This window comes from Bidens hawaiensis, unplaced genomic scaffold, assembly GCF_021521415.1.
Source record: "Bidens hawaiensis isolate Kalapana, Puna unplaced genomic scaffold, B.hawaiensis_p1.1 tig00050591_1, whole genome shotgun sequence".
NCBI classification, from domain to species: Eukaryota; Viridiplantae; Streptophyta; class Magnoliopsida; order Asterales; family Asteraceae; genus Bidens; species Bidens hawaiensis.
In genome coordinates this window covers 72,519-80,546 of record NW_027499062.1, presented here as the reverse complement: position 1 = coordinate 80,546, position 8,028 = coordinate 72,519, and positions in this window count along the sequence as shown.

Here is an 8,028-nt window from a genome sequence, read left to right as displayed (position 1 = left end):
TTTCTAAATGGAGGTTTCTCATGCATTTGACCCGAATTCATGGTTATGGGTCTTACCAAACCCATATATTCCTTAAACGGGTTATAACATCTTATTAAATTAAAAATTATTCTCAACAAATTATTGTTGTAAAAATCCTATAAAATAGGATATACTAAAAATTAATATCTTATTTATTTTAAAAAATATATAGATATATATATTATTTAAATTAAAAAACCAGTTTGATAGTAAAAAAACAAACGGGTCTTTGGTCCCATCTCATTAAATTAAAAATTATTCTATAAAATATGATATACTAAAAATTAATATCTTATTTATTTTAATATATATATATATATATATATATTATTTAAGTTAAAAACCCCATTTGATAGTAAAAAAAATAAACGGGTCTTTGGTCTCATCAAACCATAAGTACATTATTAACTTTCATAAATATTAATTATAATTAAAAAACCAATTTTATAGTAAAAGAAATAAACGGGTCTTGGGTCTCATCAAAACATATAGCTTTTAAACCGGGATATAGCATCTCATTTATTTGTGAAACAATTTATCATCAAACCATAGTATATTATTAACTTTCATACAATAAAAAAAATATAAATTCAAAAAATAAATAAATATTAGAACAAACAATATAAAACAGCCCCCGTAATACGGGGGATAAAAACTAGTATATATATATATATATATATATATATATCACAATTCATATATAAATGATGAGTATTACAATTCCTATGAAAATGTAAACAACTAAATAGATGTTGACCCGTTCTTATTGATACGAAATCAAAGTACTTGGGAAAATGTATGACCATACTAGATGAGGATAGACGAGGATGAGATACCAACCACCAAACATAAAATAAACAATTAGGCACATAGATCATTATCATAGAGCATGCAATAATCACCCATAAACATATATTGAATTGTGTTATGAGTAGATAAGTAAAAAAAATGAGTAATTTAAATAGGGTATACATGCCACCCCCAAAATTTAAAAGATGAAAAGGGGGGGTATGTAAACTCACCTTTGAGATTAAAGCCAAACTTGAAATAACAACCGAAAGCACGTTAAAGAAAATGAACGATCGAACCTCGTGAACTACAAATAAACAAAATATAATAATTAAAGACTAACTAATGGGATAGGAAAGTTTAAAGAATGCTAAATCTAATGTATAAATATTAAGATAAAAAACAAGGAAAAGATCAAAAAGGAAGATGAAATACAAAATCAGTTTTTGGACAGCAAACTGTTCTGTTTTGACTAAGGTATTTAAAATATCAAAAAATTTTATTATAAATCAAGACTTTAGATTCTACTAAAATAGAATGTTTTGAACAACTTTTATTTAGAAAAGTTTTGCAAATTCGTAACCTAAATAGGCCAAAACAGCCATGTAAATCAGAGGGTACGAATCTGCGCACTGTTTTTAAAATATTTATTGCAAATTCATAGGAATGAATTAAAATGTGTACAAATATTTTTTAGAAACGTATTTCATTGAAGTATATCATAAAATTTGGTGTTTCACTTTTTCAGTTTGTTATAAACATGATATGCCTCTTTCTTTGACGGCTATATCTAATGTCAAAACTGAAATATTGCTAAAGGCAATATTCTAACGATTTCGAAAAGGATTTTGATGAAATAAAATTATGAATTTTTTGGATATGATTATATAAAATTTATTAGCATATATTATCAAAAATCCTTGGGTACTTTGAACAAAAAATAATGATTCAAAACAGAAAAATAAAGATGTAAGAACGTTTCAAGTGTGACCTTCGTGTAATCGATTATCTCCTTGTGTTCTTTGTCTCATCCACCCTATACACCATGGTGTATGGATTATATGGATTCCTAGACATGATTGTGTTATGGTCATATGACCATTGATTAACTAGTATGAACAGAATTTAAAATAAATAGAAATAAGATGAAGAAGACTCGAATAATTAAAACCCTACCTTTGAAATGAAAAAACAAATAATCTCTTGAACTTGTCAAAGAGTGGTGCAAGAATGAAAGGGGTGGGAGTGAGTTCTTATTTATACTAAAATAAGGAGGTTATTCTTTAGAATGTTTTAATGATAATAATTAATTAGGAGAGTGATTTGGGGGATGCAGTTTGACCAAAATTTGAATGGCGTAGGAAGATATTTTTCATCTTTTAAAAATAAATAACTTTAGGTAAAATAAATGTGACAAAAATAAATGTGACATAACTAGATTAAAATGATGTACTTTGGTTATGCATCAATAATGTTATTTGTGTGATATTTGAATAAAGAAAAAAAATCATGAGTGTTATAATTTTTATTTATATATATACATATGAGTAATGATTAATATTATTAAATAACTTTAGGAAAGAAAAACTATTACGTATGAAATATGTAACATATGGGTATATGTATAATTAACTGAATCACATCGAAAGTTTTAAACGAGTCGGGTTGTCAATCCAGTCGGGTTGTATAATTACTTATGAAATATCTTTTAAAAATAAATAACTTTAGGAAAGAAAATTGGACAAATGTTAAACAACGGGTCATGTACAGTCAATCCAGACGTTAGATTTACTCATAAGCACAGTTTTATTTATCATAGTTATTTAAACTTTAGCAAAATACTAAAATTTTCAACCATCCATTACATAATCATAATTAAAACAAACTTTCAACTAATTCTTAAGTTCAAACATCAGAAAATATTTTAATATCTTCTTTCTTCAAATACCAGCTTTTTTATTCTCCTGTCATGTGTGCTCCTTTAGCCAATTGTTTCAATCTATATACATGCGTGCATACTAAAAGTCAGCTACGCTGAGTGAGTTCTAGTTTAACAAGTCACATGTTACATATTTACGATATACACATTCATAACCGTTCTACACAAACCTGCACTTCCATTATTTAATATCAAGTAATTTAAAGTTGTTATCCATTTATTTTGTTTTTGATTTATTCAAATAACGAATCTTCGGGATTCAAAGTTTAATAAAATAATCAAATATCAACTAAGAACCATTCCAGGTAATTGTTATATGGTTTTTAATCATTTTTAAACGATAAACAAAACCCCTAACAAAGTTTAAGCAAACATGGAACGAATTAGTCAGACTGAAATCTAGGGTTTGTTAGTGAAGAAGATGAGCTTGAAGATTTACATTTATCTTTGTATTCATGTTATTATAACAACAAGCAGAGTTGGTCCAGTGGTTGTGTCTGTGTGATGTGAACGTAGGGACCCGGGTTCGAACCTGGGTCAATGCGTTTTATTCCTTTTATTTTTTTAAAACCTTTTATGTATTAATTAAAAATAAAATAAAATTAATAAAAACTATATTAAATCAAATAAGATTCGTTTAAGTTAAATAAAATTAATTATAAGTTATTTTATCAAGTTTTCACCTAAAAACCAACTTTTACACCTTCTATTAAGTTTTCGTCAAAACCCGATTTAATATTATATTATTTAATTAATATCTTTCGTAAACTATAAAACGCCAATAAATTAAAATTTCGTTAAAACCAATAGTTTTCTTAGATAAACTTTATAAATTTTCAATCTTGTATTAAATATTATTATAGCAATCATAAATCGTTAAGACTTAAAAATAATAATATTAAATTATCAAATCCCATAAAATAATAAAATATATATTAACATAATACTTAATTCCTAAAACTAAATTAATTTAATTTTAAAAATCCTGCTAGCTTTTCATTAATTTTCGGATCTTCTTTTTACTTTTAGTTTTGTGAGGTTCGTCCGCTTTGGTTCCTTTAACGCAAATTCGCTTATTATTTCAAGTTAATCTCAATATCAAAGGTGAGTTTCTCACACCCCTTTTTACGCTTTTACTTTTGGGGATAGTATACATATCCTAATTACATACTTATTTTTACTTCGCTTCGTATATTCAAACTACAATTCGTTATCATGGACTTGTGTGTTTATTTGCTTACTTGCTCAAAGATTACGTGCTCATGGTTTCCTCATTAAGTATGATCAGACGCCTTCTTTTGCACTCATGACCTCGTTGTTATGAGTGAAAAGGGGACCCCTAATTCGAGTACAATTGGTTGTTATCAATTGGAAAAAACATTGATTGCGCTATTATTACACTAAGTTTCATGAAATTGTATGATTTTTATGTACTTGTATCTAACGTGTGTGAACTCACCAACTATTCAATTAGTTGACTTTACTTTATATGTATGCCACATGTACATTCATTAGAGGATGAAATGACGAAGACACTAGAATTTAGATTGTTTAAATAATAAACAAAGTTGATGTTCATTATATTCCTTCCTTTGTAATTGTTTATTTGAACAACTTGTGTACTTGAGATTTGAATGAATTAATGAAATTATTGTCACTTAATAGTGTCACATGTGTTTTGAACAATCTGTACGCCACACTCGGGCGTTCCGCTTAAGCCGGGTTGTTACAAATTCCCTTTCTTTAATCGAGCATGGCTAACTGTTTAACATTTACATGTATCAATTAACCGTATAACGGATGAACATAACTAACTACACTAAATCAACTGGTTAACTAATTTAGGGAACTAAGATGACCTAGTAAATGGAAACCACTAACCGGGCTAACTATTAAGTATTCCTAATTCGAAATTCGCAATGTGCCAGTTCGCAATTCGCAATATACCAATTCGCAATACGTGTTATTTCGCAAATATTTAGCTGTTTAAACGAATTTGTTTTATCTTCCGGATCTAATCCAAATTTTTGTAAAGCTCGGGACTTTATTAAATGTTTCATCTCGATCTATCAACACACAAAATTTCATGCAAATCCGACTTCGTTTACTCCTCCTTTTTACGAACCGGTCACTATTCGTTTTACCTTGACCAAACCGATCGGTTCGTTTATGGTAACTTTTGCAACTGCAACACTTATTCAAACCTGATCTAACATCCTATCGGCTTTTTATGGCGATCCGACATCAAATTCATAACCTTTTTAGCTAAAACATACCTTTTCGAGGTCGGTTTAGATTTGGTTTTTAACACACAATGTACCTTGGTTCTTCTTCTAAACGGTTGGTATGAACCAACATTAATCGACTCTTGCTCCTTGTTCTCGTCTCTAGATTCGAACCTCAAAAGGGAAGCAAGTGGAGTGTGTGTAGGCAAACGATGGATTATGTGATCTAGGGTTTTAGATGCTTATATATGGCTATATGCTAAGCCCGTGCACATCAAGCTCATTACCACTCTTAAGTCCATGCTTTATGTCCAAGCCTATCACCTAACTTATTATTATTTGACATAATTAAATAATAACGCACAGTTAAAAATAAATTTCCTTTATTTATTATTTTGATAAATCAGATGTTACATATTGGGGAAAGTAATCGTACAAATTAAATTAACGTGCTACTTGTGATAATCAAGTAAATCAATTACATAATTACTCTATGATGTAATTACATAATTACTTTATGATGTAATTACACAATTGCTCTACTTGATTATTACAATTAACACGTTAATTTAATTTGTATTTGATCCAAACCTGTTACATATTCTATTCATGCCCCAATTTTACTTTTGTTTAATTAAATTATATATATGAAATACGACCATATGGGTTGAGTCGTTGAGAGATGGATTGGCAATTGAGAGAGAATGGCCCGGGAAGACGTAATACCATAACTTTTGATATGAGCTGGTTTGAAACCGGCTTCAACGTATTATATAACCGGAATGTTTTGCAAACCGTATTCGAAGTATGTATGCAGTGAAAACAATTATTCCAAACTGAGAGGTCCATATCAGCCCATTAAGCTCACTTGCATTAAATCATAATCCATCTAAATATCTTTAGGTAGCAGTTCACGTTCTTACAAGTTACAACCGAGTCCAAGTTGGTTTAATTTGAAGCCCATCTCGTTTCCTCCCAAGCTCCATAAATAAATTGATTTATTCAGTTAATAATGGTTTGCTAGTGAAAAGGCAATTTATCACAACATTTTTTTTTTATTTTTTTTTTGCTTTACTAGTGGTAAATAAAAGTATTACTTGCTTGACCACTTGCGGCTTGCCAATGATCTCTATCTTAAGTGGCTAAGTGGTTAAGAGGTTAAGGATATCTAAAAGTTTCAATAAAAGAGAGGGTATTGGACTCAAGTCCAACAAGTGACAAACAATAGGAGTACCAGGTTAGGCAAGATGGTTTTCTCATCGATAGTGGGTTTCTCTTTAAGAATGGTCTCTGGGTTGGGACTAATGTGAGCTTTCCTTTGAGGACTTGCCAACCTAGCACCCCATGGTCATACTTAGGAAATGAAGATGATCGGGTGAGTCAGTGTTTCGTAATGATTCAAATGACCGTAAAAAAATATAAAGACAAAACCTAACTTGGTTAACCACTTTGTTTTGAAGTTCCATGACTTCCATCATATATATGTAACGTCGTACAAGTGGATTATACACGCGAATATTTTATAATGTTCTCTCACCCATGTTGAATTCAATTGCAACTGACATGCTCAAAATTCAAAAGTCAAAACCATAGATTAAACCGGTAAAAAGACAGTACAGATCAACCCAATGAACCGATAAAAAAACACAAGTAAACAATAAATTATGTTTAATTAACACTCACTTTCAATCTCTTCGAAGGTTCAATAGCATGACACTCTTGACAAGTGGACACAAGCCACCCAAAAAACCTCCCACAAATCCCCTTCCTAACAACCTTTTCCCGCTTCTTTTTACTCCCTTTCCTTTTATTCGAATTCCGCCGGTTCAAAACCGGAACCGGCGAAATAAACTGCCATCTCTGAGAATGCCCGTAACTGTTACAATAACTTCGATTCGGCCATTCCTTCATGGACTTGACGGTTGATAGTTTTCGCCTAGACGAAGCTTCACTAATGCTAGTTCGCGCACTGCTACAACTGCTGCTGCTGTTGGTGCTGCTACTACGAGACGACATTAACGAGCCCTTGCTGCTGATGCTGCTCGTTCGGCTCAAGATTACGGATCTTGGAATGGTGAAGTTGGTTGGTTGATTGGGGAATGCGTGTAGAAGAAGTTTGCCATTGGAGAATAGTTGATCGGCTAGCTCGGATTCAAATTGTGGATTATGTGATATGGATGGAAATGTGAATATATCGCCAGCGGAAATAGGTTTATGCTGGCGATGAGTTTCCATGCGGAATTGGAGTTGGACTTAGAATCGAATTGAATTGTATTGAATTGAATTGAACTGAATTGAATTGAATGAAGAGTTTGAATGGATTTATAATAGGTATGAATTATGGGTGATTGAGAGTAATGCGGATTGGGGCCAGTTTGGTGTTTTGAGTTTCCCCCTAAAGAGGATTCGTTTTTATGAATTTGGTAGCTTTTGGATAACGTTATGTTATTCATCCTTTTGAGATGATTACTTAACAATGATATAATTACAATATATATGTATTAACAACTTATATTTAAATACAGGCAACATTTAAAATGACTAGAAATGTGTGTGTAGATTTTAACTTCCAAGCTCATGTACTAGGTCTTCACGGCATTACAAAGGTGGTGTGAGTAACCGAGACTTGAAGATGAAGACAGACGTTGCATCGGCTTAGCAATAGTTGGTTTTTTGTTGTATTAGTTGTGTAGTTGGATTAAAGTGTATTAGATTGTAACATGTCTATAATAATACTATAATACATTTCTATCTATGTTATACATTTTAAACCCTTTATCACTACTACAACTTATTTTTAGTACCTACCATGAGTCCATGGGTAGGTTTGTCTAATGAGAATGTGAGATACTTTTGATTTATTTGAAATAAATGCGATTATCTAAATGAGGACTTTTCAAGGTTTAGACAAGTAACTTAGCTTTTGCAACATTTTACTCATGGGTGGTCCTAAGTTTGTTGGAGATAACTAATGGCTTAGAGCCTTAGACCTTGGCTTTAGCAACATTTCACTCATGGGTGGTCCTGTATTTGTTGAAATAACCAATGGCTTAG